This window comes from Cheilinus undulatus, linkage group 24 (genome assembly GCF_018320785.1).
Source record: "Cheilinus undulatus linkage group 24, ASM1832078v1, whole genome shotgun sequence".
NCBI lineage: Eukaryota > Metazoa > Chordata > Actinopteri > Labriformes > Labridae > Cheilinus > Cheilinus undulatus.
Genome location: NC_054888.1, coordinates 6,704,996 through 6,723,466, shown reverse-complemented (window position 1 = coordinate 6,723,466; position 18,471 = coordinate 6,704,996). Strand labels below are relative to the sequence as shown.

The following is an 18,471-nucleotide window of genomic DNA, read 5'->3' as shown; positions in this document are numbered from 1 at the left end:
TCATGGTCCAGTAGAATCCATCTCATCATGGCTGCTTTTCCACACCTCCTCCCCCTCAATCACTCTCACCTTCTCTACTTCACTGGGTGCTTGATCCATCTTTATATGTCTCACTACCTCCCTCTCCCACTGTTTTCGTCTCAATCTCTGTTCTCTATTGTTTTTGTCTCGGGGTCTCATCATAGCGAGCCCTTGTTCTTTCTTCATTTCATCCCTTTCTACCTCTGGTCTTCTTTTGGCTTTTTTTTCTATTTGTGTGTACGTTTCATCTACTCAAATCTCTCCCCTAACTTATTGACAGCTTCTATCGCCTTCACTCTCCCTGAAGCCACTCAATCTCAACTCCCTGCCTGCCTCCTCCTCCCCTCTCCGCCCGATAAAATCACCAATTCATCATGTTCACCCTCTTCCCTCGACCTCGTTTCCCCTCTCTCCCTTATGTCCCGTCTTCGCGTCGCCATGTCTTCAACTTTCCCGCGGAGGGTCTATTGGTTCCTTAATCCTCCAAAAACCACTGTACGCTCATTCGGCTAAAGCCCAGAATAACTGATACCCTCTCCTGGCTGTGCACCTCACAGAATCATCAGACCCGACTCCCCCCTCAGAGCAAATTGAAAGATGGCTGTATCCTTTCATGCCGTCATGTCACTTTGAATTACATTAGCACTCGATGAGAATCCTCCGCTGCATATGTTACACTTCTAACAGAATATCAGGGGATGGGATCATGCTTTTACACCACAGGGATGCAGCTCTTGCAGTGAGGAAGTCTAACTACTTACAGTTTTATTTTGTGGTCAGCAGAACACTAATTAAGTGTGGCTAAAGGGAGCCTGGACCCAGTGTTGGTTGCTTATGAAGGATGCGGGATTAAAGGAAATAGTGAAAGGAAAGAATTCCAACGCTAATTTAGCTAATTTCACAAGAATATCTGCATGCAGATCCATGCCAGGCTGGATGAGGCCCACATCATAAATTACTAATGGTTTGAGACTGTTTAACTGCATTTACTTTATGCTCTGACTAATGAAATATAGCTATTCATTAAATGATGGTTATGACTGAGCAGGGGCCGTGGCTGTAGAACATTTAAACGGTTGTTCATAAATAAAAAAACATCAAAGTTTCATGCAACTGTTATATCATCTTCAAATATATGCAGTGCTGTGCAGAACATTTTTAGGGCCAAAAAATGTTTCTGAAGTAAGGCGTAGATGTGGCAAGTAAGCCAGTAAGAGGAGGATGGCACGAGGAAGTATTCTAGAGAAAAAATAAAGTCCCCACCTCTAGGGTAGAGAGGCTGATGTGGTAGTAAGACGGCCTGGGGCAGGGGTTCTCAGCCTTTTCAGCCTGCATCCCCCAAAATAAATGCCAGAGAAAGGAGACCCAGACACAGCCACGCACAATCAAGAATAATCATGTACAGATAAGGCTGCCCATAAGAGGGGATAAAGGGGGGAGCTTTCTGGGGCCCAGTCAAACTGGGGGCCCATGGAGGTCAGCAAAATTAAGGTAAATTGTAAAGTTAAGCTGTGATAAACATATTTTTTATTTAACCTGAATAATGACCACTCTTATCAAATAATTTTTAAAATTCTTTTATGCTGTAGTAAATAGCCTTCTTACAATTTCTTAAAAATGGGTTAAAAAATGGCAAAAATAGGTGAAACAGGTGGTAATATGGGATTTTGAAAGTGGCCAAATGGGTGAAAAATTTGGTGAAATGGAATGAAAAATTGTTTTAAATTGGCAAAAATGGGATAACTGAGGCATAAAATGAGCAGAAATGGGCAGAAATGGGTTAAACTAGCAAAAATGGGCATAGCAAATAGTGAAATGTGATTAAAACGGGAATAAAAAGCAGTAAAAAGTGATTAATAGAGGTAATAGTGGGTCAGCAGAGGCAGCAGAGGGTGGAGAGTGACAAGAATTGGTTTAGAAGTGGCAAAAACAGGAAGAAAAAAGTGGTGGAAAGGGTTTAAACTGAAACAATGGGGTTTAAATGGTAAAAATGTGTTAAAATTGACTAAATTTGTGTGAAAAAAATAATAAAAACAGGTTGAAATTGGGCAAATTGGTGTTTAGAGGAAAATATGTTATCTAAAAAATACTCCCCTATGTGGCAACCACTGGTCTAAGGTACCGTCTGGGCAGGTAGCAGGGCTGCCATGACTTCCTGGTAATGCTGTGGATGTCCCAAAGTCCTTAAAATAAAAAATACAGCTGTCTCTGGGTGCATCATGGGTAAAAATGCCCTGACAAAAGAAATGCCATCGAGCTTGACCTTGGCTACCAAAACACAAGTATCGACATGTGTCCAGCTTGACTCTGACCACCCTCCTGCCAGCTCTGGGTTGCAGCCCATCAAGCATCCTACATGCCTCAAAGGTATGCACATGACTGTATATATTTAACGCCCATGCAATGACCTCGGAGCAAGGACCCGATTGTATCTGTAGACATTCTTATTATTTTTTCTCTCAAAACAACTGCAAATTTGGAGGCCTTAAACAATCAAAAACTCCCCAAACTTGGCAGATTTTTCAGTCTTGGTGGATTACTGTGTTTTTGGTGGTTTTGTGTATGTGTGTCAAATGTCCTTTTAGGGAGCCCCTCCACAAAGTTTGGGCTACATGCATGAAAATCGCTACACATATGTATCATGTAAAGATGAACAAAAAACAAATTTACTGTCTTTTAAAAATAAGCACAGGAAGTGAGATATTGACATGTAAAGATCAAAATTTGAAGTTTTTTGGACATTTGCAGGTCTCACATTTCAACACACTCTGCAGAGGCATTTTATCTAATTGACTCCAGAATTTTTTGGATGATTCCAGACAAGATGGAGATTTAAAGTTGTGCAAACTGTGAGTTTTCACCATATGGCAGGGCCACAAACTGACCCCAAAGTTTGGATAGATTTTTTTCCTCCAGAAGCTATTCAAACAATCAGCCCATATATACCATTCAACCTAGATGTATGATTTTTGATCAGCAGATGGGTCACAAAGAGACCTGAAAAAAGTCTTTTGGACCCATACCATGATCCCAACAGGAAGTCCACCAGCTTCAGCTCAATTTCAATATATGGCGTCTCTGATAGTGGTAATTGACTTGAACCTGTTGTAACTTTTGTATGGCTATATCATTTTTGTATTTTTGCATCTTTGGTGGTATTAATGTGCCCACGTTACAGCAAAAGCAACGAAATAACAAGCTTTGGATGTGGTACACCAAGTCTTCAACTACATGCCACTTTGCATTTCCCTAAAAAGTTGGGACATCGACTGAAATGTAGATAAAAGGTAAATGTGTTGATTTGTACAACCCACAACATTTCCAGGCTGTTGCAACCAGTGTTCCAACTTTTTTGAAAGGCATTGTTTACATTTTTCTGAAACTAACATAACATTTAAATTCAAACATTTGATACAGTGAAACTTAGAAACTGTTAATGATAAGAAAAATGGTTTAAATGTTTTCAAAAATATTTTTTAGTTTTTATTTACATTTTAATCAGCGTCCCAACTTTTTAAGAAAAATGGTTGAAGCTATGTCTTCTTCTTGAAAAATAACAGATTCTATAATGGAAACAAACAGAAAGAATGAAGAAAAGCAAATTAATTTGTAATAAATCAACCAACTGATGTTGGGTTAGGGTAAAGAAGCTGTACTGAACTTTAAATCTAGCTCTCTTTGTTATTATAGGAATGAATTCCCAGTATGATTATGATTACTTTCATCTGAGACTGAAGCTTCTTTAATAAAAGCTGATTAGCATATATATACATATATATAGAGAGAGACAGGTTGGAGCAGTGTGTTTACATGGTTACTATATTTAGCCCTTTAATAAAGAACTGTTGAATTATGATGACTGGCACACAAGGACAACACGCATCCCACATCATACATGTTACCATGGTTACCATATTTAATATTTTGCACATTCTGTAAAGGTCACTCACTGATTACTTGGTTTAGTGGGCATGTCACAACCACAAGATGGATTTTATTTACAGTTGAGCTTTGGAATTTATGCTAAAATAACATTTTGGATTATGAGAAGCCTTTAGTTTCAAGAGTTTGACTGAATCAGCAGACCAGTGGGTTCTTTCTCCAAAAGGGATGATCTGTAACGACTCTTCACATTCCATACATAGACATTATATACGTAGACGCCTCACTGACTGTGTTTGTACGCTGCCGCTGTACGTCAACATGTCCGCCATATTGCCAGGGGCAAGACCGTTCCATAAACAAATGGCAGCGGCGTTGACGTATGGCCCACTGGCCAATGCGGCGTCTACGTATATTATGTCTATGGTTCCATACAGGGCTTGGTAGACGAGCCTAACCTTAACTCTAGGAATCAACCATGTCCTAGGCCTAACTCTGCTCCAGTCTGGAAAGTTCACCACCTCTCCATTTTTTAATTCCTTGGGTCCAAGGACATACGGTTGGGTGGATTCCTAGAGTAACATGCATTGGTCTGTGCAGTGCCTTCAGCCTCTATGCAGCTCCAGTGTTGTTGGCATAAGGAGGTCAACAGTAGACAAGACTTTCTAGCCTTTTTGTAAGGCAAACCTAACCCCTCTGGTTTCATGTCCCCTTAGCTTAACCACTCACTGTTGGTGCCTAAACCTAACCAAACAGAACATCTGACACCTTGATGCCAACCTAAGTCACACGGGATGGTGGGCCATGTCTATTGCATGAATGGGAAGTAAAACGACTGCTATGAAATGACGTTTTGGAATGTGTCTGAAAGCCCAATTCTGCACATGCTGTTAAAAAAATGATGAAAAGTGGTCTAAAACTAAAACTACTTTTTGGGCAAATCTCCATCAAAGTTGCCAAAATTCTCAAGACTGGTACTTTTTGATACCAAATGTTTTAAAATGACACGGTTCCTTACTTTCTAATGAGAAAAAGTTTGAGGAAATTTCAGATCTTCAGTTTTAATCAGAAGAGAGAGAGTACTGTCTACGCTTCACAGATATGCTGGCCTGAACATTTTAGCACTGAAATACAAGAAATTACCCAATATTCATAGCTTTTCTGTCACACACTAGATAAGAAAAGCTTTCTTCTGCTGTATGCTAAAGCCAGGTTACTGCTCTAATATGCCTCCTACTTCTCTTGGTAATTTTTATTTTCAATTTCTTTGTCTCACAGACAGCTATTGTTGCACTAACCAACAAGCAGACAATGCTGTTTTCTTCTACAGCATCTTATCAGAGAAAGAAAGAGAGGAAGGGGTTGTAGATTAATGCTATTAGACACTCCGCTGTCCCTTCAGGGACACAACTGCCCCAAAACACTGACTGAAAGTGACAGCTGACAGTAATCCTGATGCAACTGTTAGATGATGTTAACTAGCTAATGCTAGCTAATGAGCACTCATATTAGCTCTGGTGATAAAGCATTTCTTGACCTTTTCTTCCCAAATATATAAACATGTTCATATTTTTGTAAAGGCCTGTGCTGTTTTTGGTCAGAAAAATTGAGTCCCAAGTGCAACAAAAGGGTCAAAAGTACTCAGACTTGCAGGGTTCCCACTCTTTTCTATAGATCATTTCCATGCTCCTTTATTTGGAAGTCTGATTCAAAAGACGTTCAGTATAACTAGGGATGCAAAGATGCATGAGTTTAGCATAAAGCGATCTCAGTTACCAGTGTTTTTCGGTTGTGTCCATCCAGATTTATGCTGGTACCTGGAACAGCTTTGGTTCCCAACCTGGCTCCAAGATCTCGAGGGGAGGGGGTTTAAGATGTCAAATCAAAGTTATTTAATATCATTCCTGAACAGAAAAAAATAGTTTTAGTGGTTGAATGTTATGCTTGATTCATTTCTGGCCTCCCAGTCGGCCCATATTTGGGTACAAAAAGGTGAATCGTTCCTGTTCAAAATGGCAAAACGTGGAGAGCTCACTGAAAATGAAAGACTCTGCATTAAAGCACCTCATGATGCTGGATAAAACAAATTGGGGAAGACATAAAGTGATCTCACAGTATGGTCTGGAGTCAACTGTCCAGACTGGTACTTACAAACTGCACCAAGGAAAAGGCAGGAAATAAAAGTTAACTGAAGCAGATGTCAGACACCTCAACGTTTTAAGTACTAGAGACAGAAGGAAGACCACTGATGATCCTCAGGCAGAGATAAATGATTCTAGATCAGAGTCTGAGAAAGTCTCCATAAGGAGACGACTAATAGGAGACCAACGTTGTGGTAAATGACAAAAAGCGGCAGAGATTACAAAAAGTTAGACAGCTTTCGAACCATAAATTGTAGCCGCTTACTTCTTTTCCCTCTGGAAGCCCTCCACTTTGCCGTTCTAATAACGCTCCATGCTTTTGTAGCCCTTGTGGTAGCTTTTCTAGCAATCCTGGAACTTTTGTGACTTTTCAGGTTTGAATAGGGGTGGGAATCACCAGTGGCCTTGATATTTTTGTGATTTTAAACATTTTGCAATTTGATATATTACTATCCATACCATTTTTTCATCTGTTTAGCTGATTTAGCATTAGCCTTGACTTCATTTTTATTGTATTACCACACTTTTATTTTCATGTGGCACTCCTTACAAACCCCCATGTGTCATATCCATGCTGTTCGTGCCCTGATGAATTCCCAATGTTCTCTGTGCTGCCGTGTTGGTCGTCCTAACTTTCTCCTGCTATATAACCGTCAACTCTGTCAGCCTCACTGTAAAAAAGGGTGCAACAGCGTCATCAAGTGGACAGAGAAGCAACTGAAGTTATTTATCCAGTATAGTAGACTTCAATTCATATTAGCAATTAATTTTTAAAAAATTAATACGATGTGCTGCCTCGCAAAATATCGCAATTTGATGCTGTATCCACTTTCTCCCTCAACCATACTTCTGAATCAATTATTCGATGGTTTCTGCTGCTAGCTTAGCATCAGCCACCATATTGAGTTCCTACAACAGATGTCACCTGGGCTGTGACCAGTGTTGTAGTCAAGTCTCAAGTCCCCAGTGTTCAAGTTTGAGTTGGGTCTGAGTCACCAGAGAAAAATCCAAGTCGAGTCCAGAATAAACCAGTCAATGAAAAAAAATAAAGTCCTTCTCTTCATCGCTGATTTCTAATGTAGTTAAATCTTGAGTATGAGTCTAAGTCTGAGTCACCAGCACTCAAGCCCAAGTTGAGTCACGAGTCCTTGAAAATCAGGAATCCAGTTGGACACAAGTCTGAGTCCTGGACTCGAGGATGACACAGCTGGCTGTGACAAGCCAATGGCGGCTGTTCTGTCATTACGTCATGCTTTGCCAAACACCACACATCTATGGCTCATAATGAAGAGAAAAAGACACAGAGAGGCCGTGATGTGTCCCTCTGTGTCACTGCAGACGAGAAATTCTTTGACTAATGACTCAAAATCAGCCAATATAAAAAACACAAGGAATTTCAAGTCAATATTTTAAAGATTTTTTTTTTCACTTTTTGGTCCCCAGGAGATCGGAGAACACGTTTGTGCAAAAAACAAACAAACAAAAAAAACTCACATAACTTTTTATAAATCCAAGTGAAATTATTGCAGCACACATATTCTTAAAGCTCAGATTGTCCTAAAGAAAAGGATGTTGAGAGCTTGACTGTGCACCGTCAGGTTGATGTTTTACAAGCTGTTTTGACAATAAGTCAAGGCGAGACAAAGTGGTTAAAAGCTTAGGGCTTAGAGAGTTAAAGAGATGGAAAAGTAAAAGGCCGAAGATCATTTTATGGTTGCAGCCACTTTTCTAAACTCTTTTTGCCCTCCAGGTCTTTCTGCCAGTCAAGTCTCCGTCTCCTCACACTGCACAGAAAACCATCCCATAGGTCGCTCTTCACACCAGGAACATCTGAATGTCTCTGAGCAGAGATAAAAAGCTACAGAGAGCTGGCTGCATGCTGTATTACTCTCCATAATGTTTTCTGCTTCTGTTCCTGGTTGCTTATGATGGTAATGTGATACAGAAATGCCTGAGACTCCATGTACTTCTCCAGCATTACTGTAGATCAAAGTAATGACTACCCTGCTGACTAAAGGCCATTTAAACATGCCAAAGAGCGAGTAACTCCAAAATACCACAAAGCAGTAAAAACAGGCATTAAGGTGTAAAAGGTGAGGAGGAAAAGACAGCGTAATAATTACAGTCATTATCAACACCTCATTCAATGGCCTTATTGGTAATGATCTGCTAATCTGAACTGGTTGTCATGACAGCGGCTGACAGACCGTGGGGGAGAGACAGAGAGGGGAGAAAAGCAGTGAGCGTGCATTTAGTGCTAAGAAGTCTGAATGTGTCCCCCTCCTGGGAAGTCAATTTAGCAACCTCGTAGCGAGCTCTGCTGCTCCATTACACCTCACACTGATCCAAGATGCCACGTTATGATCACCTTTGTGGGATAAAGGAAAAGACAGCTCTTAACATGCCTGTACTGAGGAGTGATCAAACATTTATTCATGGAAGCTTTCCACTGGTGACGCACTTAGATAATTGATTGATTGACAGATGAATGAATCTACATTTTTGATGAGTGATTCATCGCCATTTCAGCCACTTTCCAAACCAAACACTCACTGTTAGTACGAGATGTGTGTTTTCTTTCTCCAATCCTGCAGAAAGAAGCAGTTCAAAGACATCACCTTGAGCTTGTTATGGCTGACGCGTTATGGATGAAGTGATGAATTCCTTGAAAGCGTTCTCTGGTAATTACTGAATAAATTTAGAGGATGTGAAGCCCACATGTTAAAGGAAGAATGGTTAAATTGATGAGGTGCAGGCCTCAGAGCTGGCCTTCAATGGCAAACTCATTGAATCCACTCATCCAGATCTAATCCTTTCAAATCCCCGATCAAATCAAAGTTTCAAACTTCTGCAAGCAGGCAAAGCTAAAAATAGGTAAACCAAGATAGAGGTTTGGACTTTTAACTGGCTGAGGAGGCAGAAATGTTTGGCTACAGGCTGAAAATGAAGACATAAGCAGAAAATAGTTATTTTATGTATCAGTTAGCTGAATTAGTGCAAGTGCATTTAGTTTTTCAGGCTGTTTTTTCTTAATAAGCAACATTTTTATGAAGACTGGTGCTGTAGATATAGCTAAAAAAATGAAATATTCAACCGGATTTGCTCCAGAGAGGAACTTTTGGAATCAAACCCTACAAGCATTTCATTTGACTTAGTTAGCTTGATGCTAATGGAAATGGTTATGCTAAGCTAAGCTAAAAATATTCTAACTTTATTCTTAAAAGATGGGTCTCATTTATAGCCTTGGCGATTTTTTAAACCCTTGGTTCTAGTTTTGATAACTCACTGAGCCCAGATGCAAGTCAGAAAATGTCAAAAACTGATTTTATAGATCAATTACGTTCAATATGATTTAGCTGTTTTGACAAAAATTATAGAAAAAGCGAAATGGGGATCACCTGAGTGCAGTGAATGTGTCTCAAGTGATTATAGTATAAATACACCTGTGTCTGGAAGCTTTTTGGCCATCAGTTAAGGTGCCAAACACTGTATATCACATCATCAGTGTGGCATGGTGGCAGCATCATGCTGTGGGGATGGGGTAAAATGAATGCGGCAAAATATAGCAAAATCCTGAAAGGACAATCATATTCAGTCTGTGAAAGAACTACGGCTTGGGAGATGATTTCTTTCCAGCAAGACAATGACCTGAAGCATACAGCAAAAGCTACACAGACATGGTTTAAAGACAACAAGATCAATGTTCAAAGCCCAGACCACAATCAAGAAGAAAGTTTTTGGCTGGACTCTCCATGCAACTTGACAGAGCTTGAGCAGTTTTGCGAAGAAGAATGGAGTAAAGTTGCAGGGTCCAGATGTGCAAGCCTGATTGAGACCTATCCACACAGACTCAGAGCTGTGTGTCAAAAAAGCCAAATTATACTGACCATGATTGATTTAAAAAATCCAGACAAGGGTAAAACATCCAAGGAGGTAAATACTTTTTATAGCCAGTGTTGATCTTTGGTCATACTTCATCCCTAGGCTGCAAGAGAAAGAGAGGCAGCAGTGGTGAAAGATAACACAGGAAGTGCCTCTAACATCTCAACAACTCGACACAAACATGCAGGAAGGAGATGAATTTGCTTAAAACAAGCTGCTAACTTTTTAAAATCTATTTTTAGTAAAACAGACACTACCTTGTCTTGTTCTGTCCTTTTAAAGAGACATCAACTTGGTTTTGTTGCTAACTTTGCTGCTGGTTTACTAGGAGAACATGCCTCCCCTTTGCATGTTCTACATCTTAAACACAGGAAATTGTGGGGAAAAAGGCGAGCATTTTGGAGTTGAGCAGCCTTTTTAAAACTTGCATATCCTTCATGTTGATTATTGGGTTATTTTTGCAGTCTTGGATGATTCTGATGTGCACTGGAGTCACAATCATCCCTGTACTTTGCCCTAATTCGATCTTACGCTTCAGGAGCTGGAATTTTCATCAGCACCTTTTTATCATACATCAAAGAAATGAAGAGAAGATTTCACTCTGATATATTACTTCTGCAAGGAGGGGGGCTGAAGAAACTTGAATCATCTGCTTCGCAATCTTGACAATCATACGACCTCTACAAGCCGGTGCAAAACGCTGGAAGGTAACAGAGAAGTGGGAGTTTCACCCTCTTTAATGTTGCACCGGATAATTGATTGCAGTCATTAGTGCAGCGCAGAGTGACCTTGCTGTTGGAGGGGGGGTGACTGTGTGTTAGTGAGTCACTGCAGGAGGGAGCAAAATAAATAAATACAAGGCTGTGAGAGTGTCTGCGAGCTGGATTAATAGACTGTAGCGTCTACTGTCTTCGCTACATTGGAGGTTACATGTGAGTGAGGGATGAGCTCGCGTGGTAGACACACCTGAAGGTAAATAAATCATCCCGAGCTCTGGGATGACATCTAACATTCACGCTGCCTGCTTCAATACCACAGATTTAATGATTGGCAGAGAAAAACAGGAAGCAGCCGACATTACTCGCGGGCTTTTTTTTTTTTGTGACAGCTGATTTAAGCAAAGCTGTCAAATCATCTAAGCGTTGGGTAATTCTTTACATTGCAGCGTTATGATGTAGTTACAGGCCTGACCTGTTAATATGATTTGACAACAAAGAACAGTGGGGATAATAGAGGCAGAAAGTGATTGCTTTTGTGTCTTAGGAGAAAAAAATGGTGAATGATGAAATTAGATTTATCTAACACACATGTCGCTCCCTCTCTCAAGGCTGTGTGACACAGTCTTCGAGTGGCTGTGAATGTTTTATAATTACTGAACAAACAACGGCGTCCCTGGAGGGCGAGACTCAAACATGCTACGCCATGAACCGATGGAAAAACAGACTTCAAGTCTGCATAGGAAAAATCAGATACTGGATCAAGTCCTAGTCTGCAGAAAAAGGTTTGTCTTGGTGATCGGTGTTGTGTCTTCTTACCTACAGAACCCAGTGGGGTTCTACACAGCTGCATACTAATTTCAGGCAAGATGCTGACCAATCAACGTATGTTGTCACCATCGTTGGTAGGCAGATCAGAGTGTCAATTAGCATTTTTACTGAAAAGGATAGAACTGGATGGGCTATCCTTCAAATACAGAGCCTACAAAAAATATTCACCACCTTGGATGTTTGGACTTATTTTACAAACCAGTCATGGTCAATAAAATTTGACTTTCATAACAGAAAAAAAATGACAAAAAAAAAACCTTTTGATGTCAAAGTGAAAACAGATTTCTACAAAGAAATGTCAATTAAACAACCTGTCCTCAGGTAGGAGGTACAGGTGTCCAAAAGCAGGACTAGCTGTCTGAAAAACAGCTTCTTCCCCTGGGCCATAAGAACCATGAGTGAGTCCTAAGGGTGTTACCTTGTCACGTTGCACTTTATTATGGACTTAGTTGATTGTTTTTTAATGAATCTTTTATCCAAAACTATTTGAAGTATTTATTTTGCTACTTGCTGATGTCTGAATGTCTTTTAACGAATCTTTATTCTTGAATATTTATTGTTCTTATTAGTTACCTGGTGCTGCACTGGCCAGAGAACTATTGTAATTTCGTTTTACATCTGTTGTCCAATGACAATAAAGGTTTCTTCAATCTTGAGGTTTCCTGAAAATATGTAATGCAAAACAAATGGTTGGGATCACCTGAGTGCAGTGAATGTGTCTCAAGTATAAAGGCACCTGTGAGTGGAAGGTCCAGTCACTGGTTAATCAGTATCTATAGCTACCATTACACCATGCCGACAAAAGAACACTCCAAGCAAGTCAGAGAAAAGGTGATTGGAAAGTATAAGTCAGGGGACGGATACTAAAACATTTCAAAGGCTCCAAAAAACTCCTTAAACCATCATCATGGCATGGAAGGAATATGTCACGTGTAAATCTGCCTAGATCAGACCGTCCTCACAAACTGAGTGACCGTGCAAGAAGGAGACTAGTGAGAGAGACCATCAAGACACCAATGACTACTCTGAAGGAGTCTGTTAAATGGTGCTTTTGGGACATCAGACAAGACGCTATGTTTGGCACAACCACAAACACACCAACCCCACTGTGAAGCACGGTGGGGGCAGCATCATGCTGTGGGGATGCCTCTTAGCAGCCGGCCCTGGAAGGCTTGTAAAGGTAGAGGGTAAAATGAATGTGGCAAAATACAGAAATCCTGGAGGACAATCGTATTCAGTCTGCAAGAGAACTATGATCTTTTCCAGTAAGCATACAGACAAAGCTACACAGAAATAGTTACACACTCTGGGGTCTGTGGGTATTTCCTTGATTTTTACATCATTTTTTAGTTTGCCTTTTTAAGGCACCTGCAAATAACCAATGCCCAAGTGTTTTACATAAAAACTTTCAGGATAATCAGGAAAAGGCTTCCCATTTTTTTCTCAGCTTCATAAAAGTAGTGGAATACATGAATAAAGTAAAGAAAACATGCCTAAAATGAAATCTGTCATATCGTTTTGAGCATAAATGTCTGTCATTCTACTTTCAACACTGTCCCACAAAAAACTGTTATAGGGAGGGCCTTAGGGATTCTAGAGCGTTGATTGGTTAGCAAAAGCTGACAGACACAGTATTTGTCCAATGATGCACAGTGAGAGGTGAGAGCGAGGCGGTCAGTCATGTGGGTTTGAATCGCATTTCTATGAGGCAAAATGAAATGATATTAGTATAAACATCACGAAAACATGGCGACACATGGTGACCTCAGAGGGTTAAAGACAACGAGGTGAATGTTCTGGAGAGGCTGAGTCAAAGCTCAGACCTTAATCCAATGAAGAATTTGTGGCTGGACTTGAAAAGGATGTTCACACCCGATCCCAGGCAGCCTGACAGAGCTTGAGCATTTTTGCAAGAAGAATGGAGTCAAATTGATTGCAGTAATTGGCATTACTTTGTAGAAATCTGTTGTCACTTTGACATTAAAGTATTTTTATGTCAAAATCCACATTATATTGATTTATGAAATAAAAAGTATCTGATCTAGACTCATAAAAGAAAGTGGATGCTGACCTGAGGGATTGTTGACATTTTATAGGTGAGTTAACTTTTAAGGGGTGTGGCCTCAGTTCTGCATTTCCACCAGGCGGCTCTCTTCTCTCTTATTTTGCCCAGAATGCACCTGTCTCCAGGGGTAGTGGCCTCTTTTCTTTCCTATAGGAGGAGACAGATATAGTCAATGTTTTCAAGAAAGCGAGTTCGAAATTTAAAACCATCCAAACCCTTCTTCTGTCCATATCCCACGACTCAACACCTTATCTCAAGCTCCTGCTGCAGAATATGCGATAAGCTCAACAGGAGGTTTATAACTGTCCGCAGCACACAAAAAAACCTGTCTTCCATTGCATGTTTGATCCTCTTTCCCTCCAACCTTCTGCCAAGTCTAAAACCCCATTATGCTGCCTTCTAAACATTCAAAAGAGGAATTAATGTGTGGGGGAATATAAATGCAGTGGCCAAATTGGTTTGCATCCCGCTTAATATGAGAGAAGCACAATTAAAATGTCAGGGATGGAAGGCTCCCAGTGTGGCACTAGCTATGCTTTTGTTTGCCGGATAATAAAGGACTCTATGATTGTTGTGGAGCGCCGCAGACAGCCGTATAGTCAGTATTACCGGCCATGGGCTGGACACTGTGGGCTTAGCGCGATGCCTCTGAATGCAAAGCAGCTTAGGAGTGACAGAGGAAATGGGATATCAATAGCGGCCAACAGATTTGGCCGCTGTACAGACGCCTGATGCTCCATCCCCACTTCAGTGCTGACTTGAGCCCAAACAGTGCTGGGGCATATCAGTCTGCGGCCAAACGGATGCTTGCAGAAAATATGCAGTGTTTGTTTTAACTCCCTCGGAGAACTCAAAGGATGTTCTGATGATTGTGGAATGAGAGAAAAACTTGCTGAAAGTCGCCGCTAAACTTCACGAGCTTGCGACCTCGTCCATCTGGTACTTAAAACAAGCTGAGAATTATGGGCAAAGGCTAGAGGAAGCAGAAAAAAATGCACAGGCTTTGGCAGCTGCATTTTGTAATTACACACTGTTTTCTCGAGGAAAATGCAGAACTGTACGAGTGCAGGTGCATTCAGTTTGTTTGCAGTCACAATGTGAATGAGAAGCAGCACTGCTAAGGGGTTCGAAGAGGAGTCTTTCATCGCACAAGCCAGACCTGTGCTCAGAATTTAAAGTCCCCTCATAAATTGGAAATGACAACTTGATTCATGCAGGTAATACATTTCACTGTCCGACTGGATGACATTGCGGTTATGCAATATTCAAGCTGGATCGGGGCGGATGAGGACGAAGCCCCAAGAAGGCACCGGAATTATAGTAATGCGGCTGAAACATTATGTGATAAAAGCCGGAGAGGACAAATGCTTCACTAACGGGGAAACGAGGCAGGGTGATTCTGTGGAGGTGCCACCGACAGGAGGCAGAGCAGCTGAGGATTGATCATGGAGAATGAGGTGGTTATAACCTTCAAAGATCCTGCAGGAGAAGCCAGAGTTTTATAGTATATTGATGAAATGTTTCAGCCATAGTCACTCGAGAGCGTGGGCGCCGGGGGCAAGGCAGCGCTCGCTTTTTTAAACTTTTACATTATCCAGGCCGCAGTTTTGCTGAGCTCTCACTCTCAGCACTTCAGCAGAGGCCTGTTTCACATTTGTACACTCGGATCATTCAGCACCTGACAACTACACACCTATATCGAATTCAGACTTCATTGGAAAAATTGCCCAATATCATCTAAATGATTTCATAGATGCAAACAGTTTTGTCAACCTTGTCCCAAGGTTACTTAGACCACGTAGCGGTACCAAAACAGCTTAAATCAAGCTGATAAATGAAGGGGCAGCTAGAGGGGAGTGGAGCTCCAAGACTGACCATGTAAGTTCATTTGAAAGCTCAATAACTCACACACAGACCTTCATAGGGCATTTCAATTCATTAGCCTGATGCTAACACATGAATTAGTATTAGTATAATCAATAACTGTTTCAACTGTAGGCTAAAAAAGAGAGTTCTATTAGCCTATTTTTATCAACCATCCCTGCCTCATTTACAGCTAAAATGATTCCTGACCTAGCCATATCTGTATTTTAAATTGTGTGCAACCAGAGACAAGTTCCCTCTAGGATACCCTTTCAGTGGAAAAACATGATAGTGTGACCTCAAGTTTCCCCATCAGGCAGACAAAACAAAAGATGGCCACAAGGGGCCCTCTCATTGGACAGAATGTGAAAAAATGCCCTCAGTGCTGCCCCTCCACCGGATAAAAGCATGGTAAAGTGCCCTCTAGGTTGCCTGCCCAGTGGATAAAACATGGTAAAGTACAATCTAGGGTGCCCTTCCAGTGGGACATACATGATTCCCTCCAGGGTGACCTTCCACTAAAGAAAACATGGTTACGTGCCCTCTAGGTTTGCCTGTCAGTTGGACGTAATGATAAATCGCCCTCTAGGGTGCCCTTCCACCTGACAAAGCATGGTAAATGGCAATCTGGAGTGCTATTCAACCTGAGTAAACTGTGGTAAAGTGCCCTCTAGGGTGCCATTCTACTTGACAAACTATGACAAATGGCCCTCTAGGGTGCCCTTCCACAAGATAAGCATAGTAAAGTGCCCTCTAGGGTGCCCATTCACCTGACAAAGAACAGTAAAGTGCCCTATGGGGTGCCCTTCAGATGACAAAAGCATGATAAGGTGTCCTCTGGGGCGTCCCTTCACCAGACAAAGCATGGTAAAGTGCCATCCTGGGTGCCCTTCCACCTGACAAATCATGGTAAAATGTCCTCTAGGGTGCCCTCACAGGTTGCATACTTGATAAAATGCACTTTGGGGTGCCCTTCCACAGGGACATCCATGATAAAGTGCTGCCTAAGGTGCGCTTACATCAGTGAAGTGCCCACTGGGATGCCCTTCCACCTGAAACAGAACGATAAAGTGCCCTCTTGTGAGCCCTTCCACCTTACAAAGCATGGTCCCCCCATGGTCCCCCTTCCAGTGGGACATACATGATAAAGGGCCCTCTGGGGTGCCCTTCCACCTGACAAAGTAAGGTAAAGTGCCCTCTAGGGTGCCCTTCCACCTGACAGAGCATGATGAAGTGCCCTCTAGGGTGCCCTTCCACCTGACAACGCACCCTCCAGTCACTCATGTTCAGTGACCAAAACATGATAAAGTCCCTTTTAGGCTGCCAGTCTAGTAGTCAAAGCATGGTAAAGTGCCCTCCGGTGCCCTTCTAGTGGACAAAACTTGATTATGTGCTCGCTAAGGTGCGGTCTTGTGGACTGTACATATGCTGCTGTTCACTGAGTCAGACATATCATCAAAAGAAGACTTTGATTCCAGTTCCAGCACTCTGACTACCCCTACTAAGCTCCTTTTGACTGATATCCTCCCTTGTGTCTCTGTAAAATAAATGACTGTGTAGTTCACAATTCTTCATCTGTTTTGTTACAAAGGTGTGGTAGGTATAATCACATGGCAAAAAAATTCAACTAATACTAAATGGTGACTATTTCTTGTTGCTGTCTTCCATGGCATACAAGCAGGTGCCTTGTTTGCACTGTATGCAGATGATACTTTCATCTGTGTTTGAGTGTCATGAATTGACTATGCTATTTGGTCTAAACTCAGTGGAGACATGGCTCTAACCTTGATGTTTTAGCAGTCTGACTGGCTTTCAGCTTTAAGAAGTCTTTAACCAACAAGTCACATATTCATTTTTATCACATCTTACTACAATATTTTTTCATATCTAAAAAAATCAGAGTAAACTCCACCACTAAAGCAGAGCATTGGGTTTTAAAGTACTCCTACTGGTCTTTGAACGTTTTTGTTTTCATCCTCTCCTGTGTATGAATCATGCAGTATAAATAATCCAGGTTCCTTTCAACCGAAAATGAAAGTTTATAGAATCCCTGTACAGCAAAAGCAGCCTGGCACTCCAACAATGTAATAAACTACATTTTATTTCAACAGTCATCACAAGGGTCTAATGAGTAAATATTATAGGCCATTTGTTTTAATTTCAGCCGACCACCTCGGCACACGCATGGCTGTTTTTATGCACCAATTGAGGAGGCTTCAAATAGCAATCCTGGTGGCTTTTATAAGAAATGAAACAAACCACAAAATGATGTGAGAGAAAACAGCAAAACAAGAAATAATATCAGTGTTTTGAAGCTGACCACTTCTCTTGGGGCTGCTGTTTATTGCAGGTTATTTTCCACATGCAGTAAAGCATAACTAGCCCAATGGGCTTTATCCACACAAATCAACTGGAACCGTGAGAAAATAGCACAATTTTAGAGAGGAATCTCTGCATAACAAGCGAATTTGTAAATGCATGAGTAAGCAGATTACACTTGTATTGTTCAGTTTAAATTTCACCTCTATAGCTTTTGTTATCTGTTCCAGACAGCAGGGTTTCATTTATGTATGTGATCTAAATCCACGCCATGATTTAAGGTGATAAGTTCATTGTCAAAGCTTCAATCTTTCTTTTAAAGATTTTATATTCATTCATCTCAGATAAGCTGTGAATCAAGTCTCTGCGAGTCTCAAGAGATGCAGAGAAACCTTTGTGTGAGACTGAAAAACAAACCGAGCTGGCAATCAATACCGAGCAGCCTTCAGCGGATGTGTAGCAGCCTCTCAAACTCTTCTCCTCACTCTTCGGTGTGCATCGCCCCCCTTCTTCTTCTTACTTTGCACTCTTCCTTTCACTCAAACACTGACCTTAAACCTGTGAAAGTGTCTACAAGCATCTCGGACACTAAAAGCTGCCGCGGCTGCCTCTGATGAGCTTGTAAATCTGCTGGTATCGATCCAGCTGTGTGAGGGTCTCTCAGGGTTGTTTCTCTGTAATTTTATTTTCCGTCTGTTGCGTCCATCAGCAAAGCAATGAATCAGGCGCCCCATAAAATCTTGCAGGTATT

General features: G+C 41.2%; 1 protein-coding gene across 6 annotated transcripts in view; it reads right to left on the bottom strand.

Annotated features, from left to right (window-relative positions):
• The window catches only part of b3galt1a (UDP-Gal:betaGlcNAc beta 1,3-galactosyltransferase, polypeptide 1a), a 240,692-nt gene that overhangs the window by 6,811 nt on the left and 215,410 nt on the right, over positions 1-18,471 (bottom strand). For 4 of the 6 annotated variants that reach the window (XM_041781535.1, XM_041781537.1, XM_041781534.1 and 1 more), the window contains one exon: positions 13,545-13,685. The exons of the other annotated variants lie outside the window; for them this stretch is intronic. The gene's annotated coding sequence lies outside the window, so the exon portion shown is untranslated. The remainder of the gene's footprint in view (positions 1-13,544; positions 13,686-18,471) is intronic. 6 annotated transcript variants of the gene reach the window in all.